At 61.3% G+C, this 23,810-nt stretch overlaps 1 protein-coding gene across 1 annotated transcript in view; it reads left to right on the top strand.

The window, feature by feature from the left end:
• GALNT9 (polypeptide N-acetylgalactosaminyltransferase 9) overlaps positions 1-23,810 on the top strand; it is a 1,283,051-nt gene that overhangs the window by 1,146,707 nt on the left and 112,534 nt on the right. The gene's annotated exons all lie outside the window — the stretch shown is intronic.

The following is a 23,810-nucleotide window of genomic DNA, read 5'->3' as shown; positions in this document are numbered from 1 at the left end:
ATACCCCAGCTCTGTAGCCAGGCCACTGCCGGGCCCTGCACCCCAGTTCTATAGCCAGGCCACGCCCAGGTACTGCCCTCCAGCTCTGTAGCACAGGAAAATTCCAGGTCTCATACCCCAGCTCTGTAGCACAGGCCACTTCCAGGTCCTGCCCTACAGCTCTGTAGCCAGGCCACGTCCAGGTCCTACACCCTAGCTCTGTAGCATAGGCCACTTCCAGGTCCTGCCCTACAGCTCTGTAGCCAGGCCACGTCCAGGTCCTACACCCCAGCTCTGTAGCACAGGCCACTTCGAGGTCCTGCCCTCCAGCTCTGTAGCCAGGACACTTCCAAATCCTGTACCCCAGCTCTGTAGCCAGTCCACTTCCAGGTCCTGTACCCCAGCTCTGTAGCCAGGCCACTTCCAGGTCCTGCACCCCAGCTCTGTAGCACAGGCCACTTCCAGGTCCTGCTTTCTAGTTCTGTAGCCAGGCCACTTCCAGGTCCTGTACCCCAGCTCTGTAGCCAGGCCACTTCCAGGTCCTGCACCCCAGCTCTCTAGCCTGGTCACTTCCAGGTCCTGCACCCAAGCTCTGTAGCCCGGCCACTTCCTTGGCCAGCACTGCAGCTCTGCAGCACAGGCCACTGCCAGGTCCTGCACCCCAGCTCTGTAGCACAGACCACTTCCAGGTCCTGCACCCCAGCTCTGTAGCCAGGCCATTTCCAGGTCCTGCACCCCAGCTCTGCAGCACAGGCCACTTCAAGGTCCTGCAGCCCAGCTCTGTAGCACAGGCCACTTCCAGGTCCTGCACCCCATCTCTGTAGCATAGGCCACTGCAAGGACCTGCACCCCAGTTCTGTAGCCAGGCCACTTCCTTGGCCAGCACTGCAGCTCTGCAGCACAGGCCACTGCCAGGTCCTGCACCCCAGCTCTGTAGCACAGGCCACTTCCAGGTCCTGCACCCCAGCTCTGTAGCCAGGCCCCTTCCAGGTCCTGCACCCCAGCTCTGCAGCACAGGCCACTTCAAGGTCCTGCAGCCCAGCTCTGTAGCACAGGCCACTTCCAGGTCCTGCACCCCATCTCTGTAGCATAGGCCACTGCAAGGACCTGCACCCCAGTTCTGTAGCCAGGCCACTTCCAGGTCCTGCACCCCAGCTCTGTAGCCAGGCCACTTCCAGGCCCTGCACCCCAGCTCTGCAGCACAGGCCACTTCAAAGTCCTGCAGCCCAGCTCTGTAGCACAGGCCACTTCCAGGTCCTGCACCCCATCTCTGTAGCATAGGCCACTGCAAGGACCTGCACCCCAGTTCTGTAGCCAGGCAACTTCCAGGTCCTTCACCCCAGCTCTGTAGCCAGGCCAATTCCAGGTCCCACACCCCAGCTCAGTAGCACAGGCCACTTCCAGGTCCTGCCCTCCAACTCTGTAGCAGAGGCCACTGCCAGGTCCTGCACCCCAGCTCTGTAGCCTGGCCACTTCCAGGTCCTGCCCTCCAGCTCTGTAGCAGAGGCTACTGCCAGGCCCTGCACCCCAGCTCTGTAGCCCGGCCACTTCCAGGTCCTGCCCCTCAGCTCTGTAGCAGAGGCCACTGCCTGGTCCCATACCCCTGCTCTGTAGCCAGGCCACTTCCAGGTCCTGGCCCCAAGCTCTGTAGCCAGGCCACTTCCAGGTCCTTCACCCCTGCTCTGTAGCCAGGCCACGTCCACGTCCTGCACCCCAGCTCTGTAGCATAGGCCACTGCCATGTCCTGCACCCCAGCTCTGTAGTAGCATAGGCCACTGCCAGGTCCTGCACGCCAGCTCTGTAGCATTGGCCACTTCCAGCTCCTGCACCCCAGCTCTGTAGCCAGGCCACTTCCAGGTCCCATACCCCATCTCTGCAGCCAGGCTACTGCCAGGTCCCATACCCCAACTCTGCAGCCAGGCCAGTTCCAGGTCCCATACCACAGCTCTGTATCCAGGCCACTTCCAGGTCCTGCACCCCAGCTCTGTAGCCAGACCACGTCCAGGTCCTGCACCCCAGCTCTGTAGCATAGGCCACTGCCAGCTCCTGCACCCCAACTCTGTAGCATTGGCCAGTGCCAGGTCCTGCACCCCAGCTCTGTAGCATTGGCGACTTCCAGGTCCTGTACCCCAGCTCTGTACCCAGGCCACTTCCAGGTCCTGCACCACAGCTCTGTAGCATTGGCCACTTCCAGGTCCTGCACCCCAGCTCTGTACCACAAGCCACTTACAGGTCCTTCACCTCAGCTCTGTAGCACAGGCCACTTCCAGTTCCCATACCCCAGCTCTGTAGCCAGGCCACTGCCAGATCCCACATCCCATCTCTGTAGCACAGGCCTCTTCCAGGTCCCTTACCCCAGCTCTGTAGCCCGGCCACTTCCAGATCGCACACCCCAGCTCCCAGGCCACTGCCAGGTCCTGCACCCCAGCTCTGTAGCACAAGCCACTTCCAGGCCCTGCCCCTCAGCTCTGTAGCCAGGCCATTTCCCTGTCCTGCACTCCAGTTTGTAGCACATGCCACTTCCAACTCCTGCCCCCCAGCTCTGTAGCCCGACCACTTCCAGGTCCTTCACCCTAGCTCTGTAGCCAGGCCACCTCCAGGTCCCATACCCCAGCTCTGTAGCACAGGCCACTTCCAGGTCCTGCCCTCCAGCTCTATAGCAGAAGCCACTGCCAGGTCCTGCACCCCAGCTCTGTAGCAGAGGCAACTGCCAGGTCCTGCACCCCAGCTCTGTAGCACAGGCCACTTCCAGGTCCTGTACCCCAGATCTGTAGCCAGGCCACTTCCAGGTCCTGTACCCCAGCTCTTTTGCCAGGCCAATTCCAGGTCCCATATCCCAGCTCTGTAGCCAGGCCACCTCTAGGTCCCATACCCCAGCTCTGTAGCCAGGCCCCTCCCAGGTCCTGCAGCTCAGCTCTGTAGCAGAGGCCACTGCCAGGTCCTGCACCCCAACTCTGTAGCACAGGCCACTTCCAGATCCTGCCCCCAGCTCTGTAGCACAGGCCACTTCCAGATCCCACATCCCAGCTCTGTAGCACAGGCCACTTCCAGGTCCATACCCCAGCTCTGTAGCCAGACCACTTCCAGATCCCACACCCCAGCTCCCAGGCCACTACCAGGTCGTGCACCCCAGCTCTGTAGCCAGGTCACTGCCAGGTCCTGCACCCCAGCTCTGTAGAAAGGCCACTTCCAGGTCCTGCCCCCAGCTCTGTAGCACAGGCCACTTCCAGACCCCACATCTCAGCTCTGTAGCACAGGCCACTTCCAGGTCCATACCCCAGCTCTGTAGCCAGGCCACTTCCAGATCCCACACCCCAGCTCCCAGGCCACTACCAGATTGTGCACCCCAGCTCTGTAGCCAGGTCCTTTCCAGGTCCTGCACCCCAGCTCTGTAGCCAGGCCACTTCAAGGTCCTGCACCCCAGCTCAGTAGCATAGGCCACTTCCAGGACCTGTCCCCCGGCTCTATAGCACAGGCCACTTCCAGGTCCCGAACCGCAGCTCTATAGCACAGGGCACTTCCAGGTCCTGCACTCCAGCTCTGTAGTGCAGGCCACTTCCTGTGCCTGTGCAGCAGCTCTGTAGTACTGGTCTCTTCCAGGTCCTGCACTGCACATCTGTTGTGCCGGCCCCTTCCATGGGCACCCCCATGGCCTGTACTGCAGCTCTGTCGTGCTGGCCACTTCCTGTGCGGCAGCTCTTTATTGCAGGCCACTTCCTGTGCCTGTGCTGCAGCTCTTTAGTGCTGGTCTCTTCCAGGGCCTGTACTGCACATCTGTTGTGCCTGCCCCTTCCATGGGCACCCACAAGGCCTGCACTGCAGCTCTGCCGTGCTGTCCACTTCCAGGACCTGCACTGCAGCTCTGTATAGCAGGCCACTTCCAGGTCCTGCTCTTCTGCTCTGCAGTGCCGCCCACTTCCATGGCCTGCACTCCAGCTCTGTGAGACAGGCCAGTTCCAGAACCTGAGCTGCAGATCTGTAGCAGAAGGCAACTTTTATGACCTGGACTGCAGCTCTGTGTGCTGGCCACTTCCATGGCCTGCACACCAGCTCTGTAGAAAATTCAAATTCCAGAAGCTGTGCTGCAGCTCTGTATCACAAGACATATCCAGGGTCGTGGTACATCTCTGTAGTGCTGCACACTTCCATGGCCTGTACTGCAGCTCTGTAGCATAAGCCACGGCCAGGTCCTGCACTTCAGCTCTGAAGTGCTGGCTACTTCCGAGACCTGCACTGTAGCTCCGTAGCACAGGCTATCTGCAGGGTCTGTGTTGCAGCTCTGTAGCCAGGCCACTTCCAGGTCCTACACCCCAGCTCTGTAGCACAGGCCACATCCAGGTCCTGCACCCCAGCTCTGTAGTCAGGCCACTTCCAGGTCCTGCACCCCAGCTCTGTAGTCAGGCCACTTCCAGGTCCTGCACCCCAGCTCTGTAGTTCGGCTACTGCCAGGTCCTGCACCCCAGCTCTGTAGCAGTGGCCATTTCCAGGTCCTGCACCCCAGCTCTGTAGCCAGGCCACTTCCAGGTCCCATACCCCAGCTCTGTAGCACAGGCCACTTCCAGCTCCTGCCCCCCAGCTCTGTAGCACAGGCCAATTCCAGGTCCGCCCTCCAGCTCTGTAGCATAGGCCACTTCCAGGTCCTGCACTTCAGCTCTGTTGCCAGGCCACTTCCAGGGCCCGTACCCCAGCTATGTAGCTAGGCCACTTCCAGGTCCTGCACCCCAGCTCTGTAGCATAGGCCACTTCCAGGTCCTGCACCCCAGCTCTGTAGCCCGGCCACTGCCAGGTCCTGCTTCCCAACTCAGTAGCACAGGCCACTTCCAGGTCCCGTACCCCAGCTATGTAGCTAGGCCACTTCCAGGTCCTGCACCCCAGCTCTGTAGCCCGGCCACTTCCAGGTCCCATACCCCAGCTCTGTAGCATAAGCCACTTCCAGGTCCTGCACCCCAGCTCTGTAGCCCGGCCACTGCCAGGTCCTGCATCCCAACTCAGTAGCACAGGCCACTGCCAGGTCCTGCACCCCAGCTCTGTAGCACAGGCCACTGCCAGGTCCTGCACCCCAGCTCTGTAGCCAGGCCACTTCCAGGTCCTTCACCCTAGCTCTGTAGCTACGCCACTGGTAGGTCCTGCACCCCAGCTCTGTAGCCAGGCCACCGCCAGGTCCTGTACCCCAGCTCTGTAGCAGAGGCCACTGCCAGGTCCTACATCCCAACTCTGTAGCATAGGCCACTTCCAGGCCCTGCCCCTAAGCTCTGTAGCACAGGCCACTTCCAGATCCCACATCCCAGCTCTGTAGCACAGTCCAATTCCAGGTCCTGCCCTTCAGCTCTCTAGCCTCGTCACTTCCAGGTCCTGCCCCTCAACTCTGTAGCAGAGGCCACTGCAATGTCCTACATCCCAACTGTGCAGCACAGGCCACTGCCAGGTCCTGCACCCCAGCTCTGTAGCCAGGCCACTTACAGGTCCTGCACCCCGGCTCTGTAGCACAGGCAACTTCTAGGTCTTACACCACAGCTCTGTAGCCAGGCCACTTCCAGGTCCCATACCCCGGCTCTGTAGCACAGGCCACTTCCAGGTCCTGCACCCCAGCTCTGTAGCCAGGCCACTTCCAGGTCCCATAACCCAGTTCTGTAGCATAGGCCACTTCCAGGTCCTGCCCCACAGCTCTGCAGCCAGGCCAGTTCCAGGTCCCATAACCCAGTTCTGTAGCATAGGCCACTTCCAGGTCCTGCCCTCCAGCTCTATAGCAGAGGCCACTGTCAGGTCCTGCGCCCCAGCTCTGTAGCAGAGGCCACTGCCAGGTCCTGCGCCCCAGCTCTGTAGCAGAGGCAACTGCCAGGTCCTGCACCCCAGCTCTGTAGCACAGGCCACTTCCAGGTCCTGTACCCCAGCTCTGTAGCCAAGTCACCTCTAGGTCCCATACCCCAGCTCTGTAGCCACACCACTTCCAAGTCCTGCCGCTCAGCTCTGTAGCAGAGGCCACTGCCAGGTCCTGCACCCCAACTCTGTAGCACAGGCCACTTCCAGGTCCTGCCCCCCAGCTCTGTAGCACAGGCCACTTCCAGATCCCACATCCCAGCTCTGTAGCCAGGCCACTTCCAGATCCCACACCCCTGCTCCCAGGCCACTACCAGGTCGTGCACCCCAGCTCTGTAGCCAGTTCACTGCCAGGTCCTGCACCCCAGCTCTGTAGCCAGGCCACTTCCAGGTCCTGCCCCCCAGCTCTGTAGCACAGGCCACTTCCAGACCCCACATCCCAGCTCTGTAGCACAGGCCACTTCCAGGTTCATAGCCCAGCTCTGTAGCCAGGCCACTTCCAGATCCCACACCCCAGCTCCCCGGCCACTACCAGGTCGTGCACCCCAGCTCTGTAGCCAGGTCACTTCCAGGTCCTGCACCCCAGCTCTGTAGCCAGGCCACTTCCAGTTCATGCACTCCAGCTCAGTAGCAAAGGCCACTTCCAGGTCCTGCACTCCAGCTCTGTAGTGCAGGCCACTTCCTGTGCCTGTGCTGCAGCTTTGTAGTACGGGTCTCTTCCAGGTCCTGCACTGCACATCTGTTGTGCCGGCCCCTTCCATGGGCACCCCCAGGGCCTGCACTGCAGCTCTGTCGTGCTGGCCACGTCCTGTGCCTGTGCTACAGCTCTGTATGGCAGGCCACTTCCTGTGCCTGTGCTGCAGCTCTGTAGTGCTGGTCTCTTCCAGGGCCTGCACTGCACATCCGTTGTGCCGGCCCCTTCCATGGGCACCCCCAGGGCCTGCACTGCAGCTCTGTACTGCTGTCCACTTCCAGGACCTGCACTGCAGCTCTGCAGCATAGGCCACTTCCAGGTCCTGCACTCCAGCTCTGTAGCCAGGCCACTACCAGGTCGTGCACCCCAGCTCTATAGCCAGGCCACTTCCAGGTCCTGCACTCCAGCTCCGTAGTGCAGGCCACTTCCTGTGCCTTTGCTGCAGCTCTGTAGTGCTGGTCTCTTCCAGGGCCTGCACTGCACATCTGTTGTGCCGGCCCCTTCCATGGGCACCCCCAGGGCCTGCACTGCAGCTCTGTCGTACTGGCCACTTCCTGTGCCTGTGCTTCAGCTCTTTAGTGCTGGTCTCTTCCAGGGCCTGTACTGCACATATGTTGTGCCTGCCCCTTCCATGGTCACCCCCAAGGCCTGCACTGCAGCTCTGTCGTGCTGTCCACTTCCAGGACCTGTACTGCAGCTCTGTATCGCAGGCCACTTCCAGGTCCTGCTCTTCTGCTCTGCAGAGCAGCCCACTTCCATGGCCTGCACTCCAGCTCTGTGAGACAGGCCAGTTCCAGAACCTGAGCTGCAGATCTGTAGCAGAAGGCAACTTTTATGACCTGGACTGCAGCTCTGTGTGCTGGCCACTTCAATGGCCTACACACCAGCTCTGTAGAAAATTCCAATTCCAGAAGCTGTGCTGCAGCTCTGTATCACAAGACATATCCAGGGTCCTGCTACATCTCTGTAGTGCTGCACACGTCCATGGCCTGTACTGCAGCTCTGTAGCATAAGCCACGGCCAGGTCCTGCACTTCAGCTCTGAAGTGCTGGCTACTTCCGTGACCTGCACTGTAGCTCCGTAGCACAGGCTATCTGCAGGGTCTGTGTTGCAGCTCTGTAGCCAGGCCACCTCCAGGTCCTGCACCCCAGCTCAGTAGCCAGGCCACTTCCAGGTCCTGCATCCCAGCTCTGTTGCCAGGCCACTTCCAGGTCCTGCACCCCATCTCTGTAGTCAGGCCACTTCCAGGTCCTGCACCCCAGCTCTGTAGCCCAGCCACTGACAGGTCCTGCACCCCAGCTCTGTATCATTGACCATTTCCAGGTCCTGCACCCCAGCTCTGTAGCACAAGCCACTTCCAGGTCCTGCACCCCAGCTCTGCAGCCAGGCCACTTCCAAGTCCTGCACCCCAGCTCTGCAGCACAGGCCACTTCCAGGTCCTGCCCCCAGCTCTGTAGCACAGGCCACTTCCAGGTCCTGCACCCCAGCTCTGTAGCCAGGCCACTTCCAAGTCCTGCACCGCAGCTCTGTAGCATAGGCCACTTCCAGGTCCTGCACCCCAGCTCAGTAGCCCGGCCACTTCCAGGTCCTGCACCCCAGCTCAGTAGCCCGGCCACTGCCAGGTCCTGCATCCCAGCTCTGTAGCACAGGCCACTGCCAGGTCCTGCACCCCAGCTCTGTAGCATTGGCCACTGCCAGGTCCTGCACCCCAGCTCTGTAGCAGAGGCCACTTCCAGGTCCTGCTCCCCAACTCTCTAGCCTGGTCACTTCCAGGCCCTGCCCCTAAGCTCTGTAGCACAGGCCACTTCCAGGCCCTGTCCCTCAGCTCTGTACCCAGGCCACTTCCAGGTCCCACACCCCAGCTCTGTAGCACAGGCCACTTCCAGTTCCTGCCTCCAGCTCTGTAGCACAGGCCACTGCCAGGTCCTGCACCCCAGCTCTGTAGCCAGGCCACTTCCAGATCCTGCACCCCAGCTCTGTAGGATTGGCCACTGCCAGGTCCTGCACCCCAGCTCTGTAGCATTGGCCACTGCCAGGTATTGCACCCAAGCTCTGTAGCAGAGGCTACTTCCAGGTCCTGCTCCCCAGCTCTCTAGCCTGGTCACTTCCAGGTCCTGCCCCTCAGCTCTGTAGCCAGGCCACTTCCAGGTCCTTCCCCTCAGCTCTGTAGCAGAGGCCACTGCCAGGTCCAACATCCCAACTCTGTAGCACAGGCCACTTCCAGGCCCTGCCCCTAAGCTCTGTAGCACAGGCCACTTCAAGGCCCTGTCCCTCAGCTCTGTACCCAGGCCACTTCCAGATCCCACACCCCAGCTCTGTAGCACAGGCCACTTCCAGGTCCCACACCCCAGCTCTGTGGCCAGGCCAATTACAGGTCCCATAACCCAGCTCTGTGGCCAGGCCAATTACAGGTCCCATAACCCAGCTCTGTAGCATTGGCCACTTCCAGGTCCTGCCCCCCAGATCTGTATCCAGGCCACTTCCAGGTCCTGCACCCCAGCTCTGTAGCCAGGCCACGTCCACGTCCTGCACCCCAGCTCTGTAGCATAGGCCACTGCCATGTCCTGCACCCCAGCTCTGTAGCATAGGCCATTGCAAGGTCCTGCACCCCAGCTCTGTAGCATTGGCCACTTCCAGGTCCTGCACCCCAGATCTGTAGCCAGGCCACTTCCAGGTCCTGCACCCCAGCTCTGTAGCCAGGCCACTTCCAGGTCCTGCACCCCAGCTCTACAGCACAGGCCACTTCCAGGTCCTGCAGCCCAGCTCTGTAGCCAGGCCACGTCCAGGTCCTGCACCCCAGCTCTGTAGCCAGGCTACTGCCAGGTCCTGCACCCCAGCTCTGTAGCATAGGCCACTTCCAGGTCCTGCCCCTCAGCTCTGTAGCAGAGGCCACTGCCTGGTCCCATACCCCTGCTCTGTAGCCAGGCCACTTCCAGGTCCTGCCCCCAAGCTCTGTAGCCAGGCCACTTCCAGGTCCTGCCCCACAGCTCTGCAGCAAGGCCAGTTCCAGGTCCCATACCCCAGCTCTGTAGCCAGGCCACGTCCAGGTCCTACACCCCAGCTCTGTAGCATAGGCCAGTGCCAGGTCCTGCACCCCAGCTCTGTAGCATTGGCGACTTCCAGGTGCTGCACCCCAGCTCTGTAGCCAGGCCACTTCCAGGTCCTGCACCGCAGCTCTGTAGCATTGGCCACTTCCAGGTCCTGCACCCCAGCTCTTTACCACAAGCCACTTACAGGTCCTTCACCCCAGCTCTGTAGCACAGGCCACTTCCAGGTCCATAGCCCAGCTCTGTAGCCAGGCCACTGCCGGGCCCTGCACCCCAGCTCTGAAGCCAGGCCACTTCCAGGTACTGCCCTCCAGCTTGTAGCACAGGCCGGTTCCAGGTCCCATACCCCAGCTCTGTAGCATAGATCACTTCCAGGTCCTGTACCCAGCTCTGTAGCACAGGCCACTTCCAGGTCCTGCACCCCAGCTCTGTAGCCAGGCCACGTCCAGGTCCTGCACCCCAGCACTGTAGCATAGGCCACTTCCAGTTCCCATACCCCAGCTCTGTAGCACAGGCCACTTCCAGGTACTGCCCTCCAGCTCTGTAGCCAGGACACTTCCATGTCCCATACCCCAGCTCTGTAGCCAGGCCAAGTCCAGGTCCCGCACCCCAGCTCTGCAGCCAGGCCACTTCCAGGCCCCGTACCCCAGATCTGTAGCACAGGACACTTCCAGGTCCTGCACCCCAGCTCTGTAGCAGAGGCCACTGCCAGGTCCTGCACTGCAGCTCAGTAGCAGAGGCCACTGCCAGTTCCTGCTCTCCAGCTCTGTAGCCAGGCCACTTCCAAGTCCTGTACCCAAGCAATGTAGCACAGGCCACTTCCAAGTCCTGTACCCCAGCTCTGTAGCCAGGCCACTGCCAGGTCCTGCACCCCAGCTCTGTAGCACAGGCCACTGCCAGGTCCTGCATCCCAGCTCTGTAGCCAGGCCTCTTCCAGGTCCTGCACCCCAGCTCTGTAGCATAGGCCACTTCCAGGTCCTGCACCCCAGTTCTGTAGCTAGGCCACTTCCAGGTCCTTCACCCCAGCTCTGTAGCCAGGGCACTTGCAGGTCCTGCCCTCCAGCTCTGTAGCAGAGGCAACTGCCAGGTCCTGCACCCCAGCTCTGTAGCACAGGCCACTTCCAGGTCCGGCACTCCAGCTCTGTTTCCAGGCCACTTCCAGGTCCTGCCCCTCAGCTCTGTAGCAGAGGCCACTGCCAGGTCCCATGCCCCAGCTCTGTAGCCAGGCCACCTCCAGGTCCCATACCCCAGCTCTGGTGCCAGGCCACTTCCAGGTCATGCCACTCAGCTCTGTAGCAGAGGCCACTTCCAGATGCCATACCCCAGCTCTGTAGCCCGGCCACTTCCAGATCCCACACCCCAGCTCCCAGGCCACTGACAGGTCCTGCACCCCAGCTCTGTAGCACAGGCCACTTCCAGGCCCTGCCCCTCAGCTCTGTAGCCAGGCCAATTCCCTGTCCTGCACTCCAGCTCTGTAGCAAAGGCCACTTCCAGGTCCTGCCCAGCAGCTCTGTAGCACAGGCCACTTCCAGGTCCTGCCCCTCAGCACTGTAGCACAGGCCACTTCCAGCTCCTGCCCCCCAGCTCTGTAGCCCGACCACTTCCAGGTCCAGCACCCCAGCTCTGTAGCCAGGCCACTTCCAAGTCGTGCACCCCAGATCTGTAGCCAGGCCACGTCCAGGTCCTGCACCCCAGCTCTGTAGCCTAGGCCACTTCCAGGTGCTGCACCCCAGCTCTGTAGCACAGGCCACTTCCAGGTCCTGCCCTCCAGCTCTGTAGCACAGGCCACCTCCAGGTCCCATACCCCAGCTCTGTAGCATAGGCCACTTCCAGATCCCATACCCCAGCTCTGTAGCCAGGCCACATCCAGGTCCTGCCCCCAGCTCTGTAGCCAGGCCACTTCCAGATCCCACACTCCAGCTCCCAGGCCACTGCCAGGTCCTGCACCCCAGCTCTGTATCACAGGCCACTTCCTGGCCCTGCCCCTCAGCTCTGTAGCCAGGCCATTTCCCTCTCCTGCACTCCAGCTCTGTAGCACAGGCCACTTCCAACCCCTGCCCCCAGCTCTGTAGCCCGACCACTTCCAGGTCCTGCACCCCAGCTCTGTAGCCAGGCCACTTCCAAGTCCTGCACCGCAGCTCTGTAGCCAGGCAACTTCCAGGTCCTGCACCCTAGCTCTGTAGCCTAGGCCAGTTCCAGTTGCTGCACCCCAGCTCTGCAGCACAGGCCACTTCCAGGTCCTGCCCTCCAGCTCTGTAGCACAGGCCACTTCCAGGTCCTGCACCCCAGCTCTGTAGCACAGGCCACTGCAAGGTCCTGCACCCCAGCCTGTCGGACAGGCCACTTCCAGGTCCCATACCCCAGCTCTCTAGCCAGGCCACTGCCAGGTCCTGCACCCCAGCTCTGTAGCATAGTCCACTGCCAAGTCCTGTACCCCAGCTCTGCAGCATAGGCGACTGCCAGGTCCTGCACCACAGCTCTGTAGCATTGGCCACTTCCAGGTCCTGCATCCCAGCTCTGGAGCCCGGCCACTTCCAGGTCCTGCACCCCAGCTCTGTAGCATTGGCCACTTCCAGGTCCTGCAGCCCAGCTCTGTAGCCAGGCCACTTCCAGGTCCCATACCCCAGCTCTGTAGCACAGGCCACTTCCAGGTCCTGCCCCCCCAGCTCTGTAGCCAGGCCACTTCCAGGTCCCATACCCCAGCTCTGTAGCACAGGCCACTTCCAGGTCCCATACCCCAGCTCTGTAGCACAGGCCACTTCCAGGTCCTGCACCTCAGCTCTGTAGCCAGGCCACTTCCAGGTCCCATACCCCAGCTCTGTAGCACAGGCCACTTCCAGGTCCCATACCCCAGCTCTGTAGCACAGGCCACTTCCAGGTCCTGCACCTCAGCTCTGTAGCCAGGCCACTTCCAGGTCCTGCACCCCAGCTCTGTAGCCCGGCCACTTCCAGGTCCCATACCCCATCTCTGTAGCATAGGCCACTTCCAGGTCCTGCACCCCAGCTCTGTAGCCCGGCCACTGCCAGGTCCTGCATCCCATCTCTGTAGCCCGGCAACTGCCAGGTCCTGCATCCCAAGTCAGTAGCACAGGCCACTGCCAGTTCCTGCACCCCAGCTCTGTAGCACAGGCCACTGCCAGGTCCTGCACCCCAGCTCTGTAGCCAGGCCACTTCCAGGTCCTTCACCCCAGCTCTGTAGCCAGGCCACTGCCAGGTCCTGCACCCCAGCTCTGTAGCCAGGCCATTGCCAGGTCCTGTACCCCAGCACTGTAGCAAAGGCCACTTCCAGGTCCTGCACCCCAGCTCCGTAGCCAGGCCACTTCCAGGTCCTGCACCCCAGCTCTGTAGCAGAGGCCACTGCCAGGTCCCACACCCCAGCTCCGTAGCCAGGCCACTTCCAGGTCCTGCACCCCAGCTCTGTAACCAGGGCACTTCCAGGTCCCGCCCCTCAACTCTGTAGCAGAGGCCATTGCCAGGTCCTACATCCCAACTTTGTAGCATAGGCCACTGCCAGGTCCTGCACCCCATCTCTGTAGCATAGGCCACTGCAAGGTCCTGCACCCCAGTTCTGTAGCCAGGCCACTTCCAAGTCCTTCACCCCAGCTCTGTAGCAGAGGCCACTGCCAGGTCCTGCACCCCAACTCTGTAGCACAGGCCACTTCCAGGTCCTGCCCCCAGCTCTGTAGCACAGGCCACTTCCAGATCCCACATCCCAGCTCTGTAGCACAGGCCACTTCCAATTCCTTCACCCCAGCTCTGTAGCACAGGCCACTTCCAGGTCCTGCACCCCAGCTCTATAGCAGAGGCCACTGCCAGGTCCTGCACTCCAGCTCTGTAGCCAGGCCACTTCCAGGTCCTGCACTCCAGCTCTGTTGCCAGGCCACTTCCAGGTCCCATACCCCAGCTCTGTAGCACAGGCCACTTCCAGGTCCTGCACCCCAGCTCTGTAGCACAGGCCACTTCCTGTTCATGTACCCCAGCTCTGTAGCCAGGCCACTTCCAGGTCCTGCACTCCAGCTCTGTTGCCAGGCCACTTCCAGGTCCCATACCCCAGCTCTGTAGCCAGGCCCCTTCCAGGTCGTTCACCCCAGCTCTGTAGCCAGGTCACTGCCAGGTCCTGCCCCTCAGCTCTGTAGCAGAGGCCACTGCCAGGTCCCATACCCCAGCTCTGTAGCCAGGCCACTTCCAGGTCCTGCACCCCAGCTCTGTAGCACAGGCCACTTCCTGTTCATGTACCCCAGCTCTGTAGCCAGGCCACTTCCAGGTCCCATACCCCAGCTATGTAGCCAGGCCCCTTCCAGGTCGTTCACCCCAGCTCTGTAGCCAGGTCACTGCCAGGTCCTGCCCCTCAGCTCTGTAGCAGAGGCCACTGCCAGGTCCTGCACCCCAACTCTGTAGCACAGGCCACTTCCAGGTCCTGCCCCCCAGCTCTGTGGCACAGGCCACTTCCAGATCCCACATCCCAGCTCTGTAGCACAGGCCACTTCCAGGTCCATACCCCAGCTCTGTAGCCAGGCCACTTCCAGATCCCACACCCAGCTCCCAGGCCACTACCAGGTCGTGTACCCCAGCTCTGTAGCCAGGTCACTTCCAGGTCCTGCACCCCAGCTCTGTAGCCAGGCCACTTCCAGGTCCTGCACTCCAGCTCTGTAGCCAGGCCACTGCCAGGTCCTGCACCCCAGCTCTGTAGCCAGGCCACTACCAGGTCGTGCACCCCAGCTCTGTAGCCAGGCCACTTTCAGGTCCTGCACTCCAGCTCTGTAGTGCAGGCCACTTCCTGTGCCTGTGCTGCCGCTCTGTAGTGCTGGTCTCTTCCAGGGCCTGCACTGCACATCTGTTGTGCCGGCCCCTTCCATGGGCACCCCCAGGGCCTGCACTGCAGCTCTGTCGTGCTGGCCACTTCCTGTGCCTGTGCCGCAGCTCTGTATTGCAGGCCACTTCCTGTGCCTGTGCTGCAGCTCTTTAGTGCTGGTCTCTTCCAGGGCCTGTACTGCACATATGTTGTGCTGGCCCCTTCCATGGGCACCTGCACTGCAGCTCTGTATAGCAGGCCACTTCCAGGTCCTGCTCTTATGCTCTGCAGTGACGCCCACTTCCAGGGCCTGCACTCCAGCTCTGTGAGACAGGCCAGTTCCAGAACCTGAGCTGCAGATCTGTAGCAGAAGGCAACTTTTATGACCTGGACTGATGCTCTGTGTGCTGGCCACTTCCATGGCCTACACACCAGCTCTGTAGAAAATTCCAATTCCAGAAGCTGTGCTGCAGCTCTGTATCACAAGACATATCCAGGATCGTGCTACATCTCTGTAGTGCTGCACACTTCCATGGCCTGTACTGCAGCTCTGTAGCATAAGCCACGGCCAGGTCCTGCACTTCAGCTCTGAAGTGCTGGCTACTTCCGTGACCTGCACTGTAGCTCCGTAGCACAGGCTATCTGCAGGGTCTGTGTTGCAGCTCTGTAGCCAGGCCACCTCCAGGTCCTGCAGCCCAGCTCCGTAGCCAGGCCACTTCCAGGTCCTGCACCCCAGCTCTGTAGCCAGGCCACTTCCAGGTCCTGCACCCCAACTCTGTAACATTGGCCACTTCCAGGTCCTGCACCCCAGCTCTGTAGTTAGGCACTTATAGGTCCTGCACCCCAGCTCTGTAGCCCGGCCACTGACAGGTCCTGCACCCCAGCTCTGTAGCATTGGCCATTTCCAGGTCCTGCACCCCAGCTCTGTAGCACAAGCCACCTCCAGCTCCTGCCCCCAGCTCTGTAGCCAGGCCACTTCCAGGTCCCATACCCAAGCTCTGTAGCACAGGCCACTTCCAGGTCCTGCCCTCCAGCTCTGTAGCACAGGCCACTTCCAGGTCCTGCACCTCAGCTCTGTAGCACAGGCCACTTCCAGGTCCTGCACCCCAGCTCTGTAGCCCGGCCACTGCCAGGTCCTGCATCCCAGCTCTGTAGCACAGGCCACTTCCAGGTCCTGCACCCCAGCTCTGTAGCACAGGCCACTGCCAGGTCCTGCACCCCAGCTACGTAGCAGAGGCCACTTCCAGGTCCTGCCCTCAAGCTCTCTAGCCTGGTTACTTCCAGGTCCTGCCCCTCAGCTCTGTAGCATAGGCCACCTCCAGGTCCCATACCCCAGCTCTGTAGCCAGGCCACTGTCAGGTCCTGCACCCCAGCTACGTAGCAGAGGCCACTTCCAGGTCCTGCCCTCCAGCTCTCTAGCCTGGTTACTTCCAGGTCCTGCCCCTCAGCTCTGTAGCATAGGCCACCTCCAGGTCCCATACCCCAGCTCTGTAGCCAGGCCACTGCCAGGTCCTGCACCCCAGCTACGTAGCAGAGGCCACTTCCAGGTCCTGCCCTCCAGCTCTCTAGCCTGGTTACTTCCAGGTCCTGCCCCTCAGCTCTGTAGCATAGGCCACTTCCAGGTCCTTCCCCTCAACTCTGTAGCAGAGGCCACTGCCAGGTCCTACATCCCAACTCTGTAGCACAGGCCACTTCCAGGCCCTGCCCCTAAGCTCTGTAGCACAGGCCACTTCCACGCCCTGTCCCTCGGCTCTGTACCCAGGCCACTTCCAGATCCCACACCCCAGCTCTGTAGCATAGGCCACTTCCAGGTCCCACACCCCAGCTCTGTAGCACAGGCCACTTCCAGGTCCTGCCCTCCAGCTCTGTAGCACAGGCCACTGCCAGGTCCTGCACCCAGCTCTGTAGCACAGGCCACTTCCAGGCCCTGCAACCCAGCTCTGTAGCCAGGCCACTTCCAGGTCCCATACCCCAGCTCTGTAGCCAGGCCACTTCCAGGTCCCATACCCCAGCTCTGTAGCACAGGTCACTTCCAGGTCCCATACCCAAGCTCTGTAGCCAGGCTATTGCTAGGTCCTGCACCCCAGCTCTGTAGCCAGGCCACGTCCAGGTCCTGCACCCCATCTCTGTAGCATAGGCCACTGCCAGCTCCTGCACCCCAACTCTGTAGCGTAGGCCAGTGCCAGGTCCTGCACCCCAGCTCTGTAGCATTGGCGACTTCCAGGTCCTGCACCCCAGCTCTGTAGCCAGGCCACTTCCAGGTCCTGCACCCCAGCTCTGTAGCACAAGCCACTTACAGGTCCTTCACCCCAGCTCTCTAGCACAGGCCACTTCCAGGTCCCATACCCCAGCTCTGTAGCCAGGCCACTGCCGGGCCCTGCACGCCAGTTCTATAGCCAGGCCACGCCCAGGTACTGCCATCCAGCTCTGTAGCACAGGAAAATTCCAGGTCTCATACCCCAGCTCTGTAGCACAGGCCACTTCCAGGTCCTGCCCTACAGCTCTGTAGCCAGGCCACGTCCAGGTCCTACACCCTAGCTCTGTAGCATAGGCCACTTCCAGGTCCTGCCCTACAGCTCTGTAGCCAGGCCACGTCCAGGTCCTACACCCCAGCTCTGTAGCACAGGCCACTTCGAGGTCCTGCCCTCCAGCTCTGTAGCCAGGACACTTCCAAATCCTGTACCCCAGCTCTGTAGCCAGTCCACTTCCAGGTCCTGTACCCCAGCTCTGTAGCCAGGCCACTTCCAGGTCCTGCACCCCAGCTCTGTAGCACAGGCAACTTCCAGGTCCTGCTTTCTAGTTCTGTAGCCAGGCCACTTCCAGGTCCTGTACCCCAGCTCTGTAGCCAGGCCACTTCCAGGTCCTGCACCCCAGCTCTCTAGCCTGGTCACTTCCAGGTCCTGCACCCAAGCTCTGTAGCCCGGCCACTTCCTTGGCCAGCACTGCAGCTCTGCAGCACAGGCCACTGCCAGGTCCTGCACCCCAGCTCTGTAGCACAGACCACTTCCAGGTCCTGCACCCCAGCTCTGTAGCCAGGCCATTTCCAGGTCCTGCACCCCAGCTCTGCAGCACAGGCCACTTCAAGGTCCTGCAGCCCAGCTCTGTAGCACAGGCCACTTCCAGGTCCTGCACCCCATCTCTGTAGCATAGGCCACTGCAAGGACCTGCACCCCAGTTCTGTAGCCTGGCCACTTCCTTGGCCAGCACTGCAGCTCTGCAGCACAGGCCACTGCCAGGTCCTGCACCCCAGCTCTGTAGCACAGGCCACTTCCAGGTCCTGCACCCCAGCTCTGTAGCCAGGCCCCTTCCAGGTCCTGCACCCCAGCTCTGCAGCACAGGCCACTTCAAGGTCCTGCAGCCCAGCTCTGTAGCACAGGCCACTTCCAGGTCCTGCACCCCATCTCTGTAGCATAGGCCACTGCAAGGACCTGCACCCCAGTTCTGTAGCCAGGCCACTTCCAGGTCCTGCACCCCAGCTCTGTAGCCAGGCCACTTCCAGGCCCTGCACCCCAGCTCTGCAGCACAGGCCACTTCAAGGTCCTGCAGCCCAGCTCTGTAGCACAGGCCACTTCCAGGTCCTGCACCCCATCTCTGTAGCATAGGCCACTGCAAGGACCTGCACCCCAGTTCTGTAGCCAGGCCACTTCCAGGTCCTTCACCCCAGCTCTGTAGCCAGGCCAATTCCAGGTCCCACACCCCAGCTCAGTAGCACAGGCCACTTCCAGGTCCTGCCCTCCAACTCTGTAGCAGAGGCCACTGCCAGGTCTTGCACCCCAGCTCTGTAGCCTGGCCACTTCCAGGTCCTGCCCTCCAGCTCTGTAGCAGAGGCTACTGCCAGGCCCTGCACCCCAGCTCTGTAGCCCGGCCACTTCCAGGTCCTGCCCCTCAGCTCTGTAGCAGAGGCCACTGCCTGGTCCCATACCCCTGCTCTGTAGCCAGGCCACTTCCAGGTCCTGGCCCCAAGCTCTGTAGCCAGGCCACTTCCAGGTCCTTCACCCCTGCTCTGTAGCCAGGCCACGTCCACGTCCTGCACCCCAGCTCTGTAGCATAGGCCACTGCCATGTCCTGCACCCCAGCTCTGTAGTAGCATAGGCCACTGCCAGGTCCTGCACGCCAGCTCTGTAGCATTGGCCACTTCCAGCTCCTGCACCCCAGCTCTGTAGCCAGGCCACTTCCAGGTCCCATACCCCATCTCTGCAGCCAGGCTACTGCCAGGTCCCATACCCCAGCTCTACAGCCAGGCCAGTTCCAGGTCCCATACCACAGCTCTGTATCCAGGCCACTTCCAGGTCCTGCACCCCAGCTCTGTAGCCAGACCACGTCCAGGTCCTGCACCCCAGCTCTGTAGCATAGGCCACTGCCAGCTCCTGCACCCCAACTCTGTAGCATTGGCCAGTGCCAGGTCCTGCACCCCAGCTCTGTAGCATTGGCGACTTCCAGGTCCTGTACCCCAGCTCTGTACCCAGGCCACTTCCAGGTCCTGCACCACAGCTCTGTAGCATTGGCCACTTCCAGGTCCTGCACCCCAGCTCTGTACCACAAGCCACTTACAGGTCCTTCACCTCAGCTCTGTAGCACAGGCCACTTCCAGTTCCCATACCCCAGCTCTGTAGCCAGGCCACTGCCAGATCCCACATCCCATCTCTGTAGCACAGGCCTCTTCCAGGTCCCTTACCCCAGCTCTGTAGCCCGGCCACTTCCAGATCGCACACCCCAGCTCCCAGGCCACTGCCAGGTCCTGCACCCCAGCTCTGTAGCACAAGCCACTTCCAGGCCCTGCCCCTCAGCTCTGTAGCCAGGCCATTTCCCTGTCCTGCACTCCAGTTTGTAGCACAGGCCACTTCCAACTCCTGCCCCCCAGCTCTGTAGCCCGACCACTTCCAGGTCCTTCACCCCAGCTCTATAGCCAGGCCACCTCCAGGTCCCATACCCCAGCTCTGTAGCACAGGCCACTTCCAGGTCCTGCCCTCCAGCTCTATAGCAGAGGCCACTGCCAGGTCCTGCACCCCAGCTCTGTAGCAGAGGCAACTGCCAGGTCCTGCACCCCAGCTCTGTAGCACAGGCCACTTCCAGGTCCTGTACCCCAGCTCTGTAGCCAGGCCACTTCCAGGTCCTGTACCCCAGCTCTTTTGCCAGGCCACTTCCAGGTCCCATATCCCAGCTCTGTAGCCAGGCCACCTCTAGGTCCCATACCCCAGCTCTGTAGCCAGGCCCCTCCCAGGTCCTGCAGCTCAGCTCTGTAGCAGAGGCCACTGCCAGGTCCTGCACCCCAACTCTGTAGCACAGGCCACTTCCAGATCCTGCCCCCAGCTCTGTAGCACAGGCCACTTCCAGATCCCACATCCCAGCTCTGTAGCACAGGCCACTTCCAGGTCCATACCCCAGCTCTGTAGCCAGACCACTTCCAGATCCCACACCCCAGCTCCCAGGCCACTACCAGGTCGTGCACCCCAGCTCTGTAGCCAGGTCACTGCCAGGTCCTGCACCCCAGCTCTGTAGAAAGGCCACTTCCAGGTCCTGCCCCCAGCTCTGTAGCACAGGCCACTTCCAGACCCCACATCTCAGCTCTGTAGCACAGGCCACTTCCAGGTCCATACCCCAGCTCTGTAGCCAGGCCACTTCCAGATCCCACACCCCAGCTCCCAGGCCACTACCAGATTGTGCACCCCAGCTCTGTAGCCAGGTCATTTCCAGGTCCCGAACCGCAGCTCTATAGCACAGGGCACTTCCAGGTCCTGCACTCCAGCTCTGTAGTGCAGGCCACTTCCTGTGCCTGTGCAGCAGCTCTGTAGTACTGGTCTCTTCCAGGTCCTGCACTGCACATCTGTTGTGCCGGCCCCTTCCATGGGCACCCCCATGGCCTGCACTGCAGCTCTGTCGTGCTGGCCACTTCCTGTGCGGCAGCTCTTTATTGCAGGCCACTTCCTGTGCCTGTGCTGCAGCTCTTTAGTGCTGGTCTCTTCCAGGGCCTCTACTGCACATCTGTTGTGCCTGCCCCTTCCATGGGCACCCCCAAGGCCTGCACTGCAGCTCTGCCGTGCTGTCCACTTCCAGGACCTGCACTGCAGCTCTGTATAGCAGGCCACTTCCAGGTCCTGCTCTTCTGCTCTGCAGTGCCGCCCACTTCCATGGCCTGCACTCCAGCTCTGTGAGACAGGCCAGTTCCAGAACCTGAGCTGCAGATCTGTAGCAGAAGGCAACTTTTATGACCTGGACTGCAGCTCTGTGTGCTGGCCACTTCCATGGCCTGCACACCAGCTCTGTAGAAAATTCAAATTCCAGAAGCTGTGCTGCAGCTCTGTATCACAAGACATATCCAGGGTCGTGGTACATCTCTGTAGTGCTGCACACTTCCATGGCCTGTACTGCAGCTCTGTAGCATAAGCCACGGCCAGGTCCTGCACTTCAGCTCTGAAGTGCTGGCTACTTCCGAGACCTGCACTGTAGCTCCGTAGCACAGGCTATCTGCAGGGTCTGTGTTGCAGCTCTGTAGCCAGGCCACTTCCAGGTCCTACACCCCAGCTCTGTAGCACAGGCCACATCCAGGTCCTGCACCCCAGCTCTGTAGTCAGGCCACTTCCAGGTCCTGCACCCCAGCTCTGTAGTCAGGCCACTTCCAGGTCCTGCACCCCAGCTCTGTAGTCCGGCTACTGCCAGGTCCTGCACCCCAGCTCTGTAGCAGTGGCCATTTCCAGGTCCTGCACCCCAGCTCTGTAGCCAGGCCACTTCCAGGTCCCATACCCCAGCTCTGTAGCACAGGCCACTTCCAGCTCCTGCCCCCCAGCTCTGTAGCACAGGCCAATTCCAGGTCCGCCCTCCAGCTCTGTAGCATAGGCCACTTCCAGGTCCTGCACTTCAGCTCTGTTGCCAGGCCACTTCCAGGGCCCGTACCCCAGCTATGTAGCTAGGCCACTTCCAGGTCCTGCACCCCAGCTCTGTAGCATAGGCCACTTCCAGGTCCTGCACCCCAGCTCTGTAGCCCGGCCACTGCCAGGTCCTGCTTCCCAACTCAGTAGCACAGGCCACTTCCAGGTCCCGTACCCCAGCTATGTAGCTAGGCCACTTCCAGGTCCTGCACCCCAGCTCTGTAGCCCGGCCACTTCCAGGTCTCATACCCCAGCTCTGTAGCATAAGCCACTTCCAGGTCCTGCACCCCAGCTCTGTAGCCCGGCCACTGCCAGGTCCTGCATCCCAACTCAGTAGCACAGGCCACTGCCAGGTCCTGCACCCCAGCTCTGTAGCACAGGCCACTGCCAGGTCCTGCACCCCAGCTCTGTAGCCAGGCCACTTCCAGGTCCTTCACCCTAGCTCTGTAGCTACGCCACTGGTAGGTCCTGCACCCCAGCTCTGTAGCCAGGCCACCGCCAGGTCCTGTACCCCAGCTCTGTAGCAGAGGCCACTGCCAGGTCCTACATCCCAACTCTGTAGCATAGGCCACTTCCAGGCCCTGCCCCTAAGCTCTGTAGCACAGGCCACTTCCAGATCCCACATCCCAGCTCTGTAGCACAGTCCAATTCCAGGTCCTGCCCTTCAGCTCTCTAGACTCGTCACTTCCAGGTCCTGCCCCTCAACTCTGTAGCAGAGGCCACTGCAATGTCCTACATCCCAACTGTGCAGCACAGGCCACTGCCAGGTCCTGCACCCCAGCTCTGTAGCCAGGCCACTTACAGGTCCTGCACCCCGGCTCTGTAGCACAGGCAACTTCTAGGTCTTACACCACAGCTCTGTAGCCAGGCCACTTCCAGGTCCCATACCCCAGCTCTGTAGCACAGGCCACTTCCAGGTCCTGCACCCCAGCTCTGTAACCAGGCCACTTCCAGGTCCCATAACCCAGTTCTGTAGCATAGGCCACTTCCAGGTCCTGCCCCACAGCTCTGCAGCCAGGCCAGTTCCAGGTCCCATAACCCAGTTCTGTAGCATAGGCCACTTCCAGGTCCTGCCCTCCAGCTCTATAGCAGAGGCCACTGTCAGGTCCTGCGCCCCAGCTCTGTAGCAGAGGCCACTGCCAGGTCCTGCGCCCCAGCTCTGTAGCAGAGGCAACTGCCAGGTCCTGCACCCCAGCTCTGTAGCACAGGCCACTTCCAGGTCCTGTACCCCAGCTCTGTAGCCAAGTCACCTCTAGGTCCCATACCCCAGCTCTGTAGCCACACCACTTCCAAGTCCTGCCGCTCAGCTCTGTAGCAGAGGCCACTGCCAGGTCCTGCACCCCAACTCTGTAGCACAGGCCACTTCCAGGTCCTGCCCCCCAGCTCTGTAGCACAGGCCACTTCCAGATCCCACATCCCAGCTCTGTAGCCAGGCCACTTCCAGATCCCACACCCCTGCTCCCAGGCCACTACCAGGTCGTGCACCCCAGCTCTGTAGCCAGTTCACTGCCAGGTCCTGCACCCCAGCTCTGTAGCCAGGCCACTTCCAGGTCCTGCCCCCCAGCTCTGTAGCACAGGCCACTTCCAGACCCCACATCCCAGCTCTGTAGCACAGGCCACTTCCAGGTTCATAGCCCAGCTCTGTAGCCAGGCCACTTCCAGATCCCACACCCCAGCTCTGTAGCCAGGTCACTTCCAGGTCCTGCACCCCAGCTCTGTAGCCAGGCCACTTCCAGTTCATGCACTCCAGCTCAGTAGCAAAGGCCACTTCCAGGTCCTGCACTCCAGCTCTGTAGTGCAGGCCACTTCCTGTGCCTGTGCTGCAGCTCTGTAGTACGGGTCTCTTCCAGGTCCTGCACTGCACATCTGTTGTGCCGGCCCCTTCCATGGGCACCCCCAGGGCCTGCACTGCAGCTCTGTCGTGCTGGCCACGTCCTGTGCCTGTGCTACAGCTCTGTATGGCAGGCCACTTCCTGTGCCTGTGCTGCAGCTCTGTAGTGCTGGTCTCTTCCAGGGCCTGCACTGCACATCCGTTGTGCCGGCCCCTTCCATGGGCACCCCCAGGGCCTGCACTGCAGCTCTGTACTGCTGTCCACTTCCAGGACCTGCACTGCAGCTCTGCAGCATAGGCCACTTCCAGGTCCTGCACTCCAGCTCTGTAGCCAGGCCACTACCAGGTCGTGCACCCCAGCTCTATAGCCAGGCCACTTCCAGGTCCTGCACTCCAGCTCCGTAGTGCAGGCCACTTCCTGTGCCTTTGCTGCAGCTCTGTAGTGCTGGTCTCTTCCAGGGCCTGCACTGCACATCTGTTGTGCCGGCCCCTTCCATGGGCACCCCCAGGGCCTGCACTGCAGCTCTGTCGTACTGGCCACTTCCTGTGCCTGTGCTTCAGCTCTTTAGTGATGGTCTCTTCCAGGGCCTGTACTGCACATATGTTGTGCCTGCCCCTTCCATGGTCACCCCCAAGGCCTGCACTGCAGCTCTGTCGTGCTGTCCACTTCCAGGACCTGTACTGCAGCTCTGTATCGCAGGCCACTTCCAGGTCCTGCTCTTCTGCTCTGCAGAGCAGCCCACTTCCATGGCCTGCACTCCAGCTCTGTGAGACAGGCCAGTTC

Source organism: Ambystoma mexicanum, chromosome 10, assembly GCF_040938575.1.
Source record: "Ambystoma mexicanum isolate Mex_15411 chromosome 10, UKY_AmexF1_1, whole genome shotgun sequence".
Taxonomy (NCBI): Eukaryota; Metazoa; Chordata; class Amphibia; order Caudata; family Ambystomatidae; genus Ambystoma; species Ambystoma mexicanum.
This window is presented reverse-complemented; position numbering and strand designations above follow the sequence as displayed.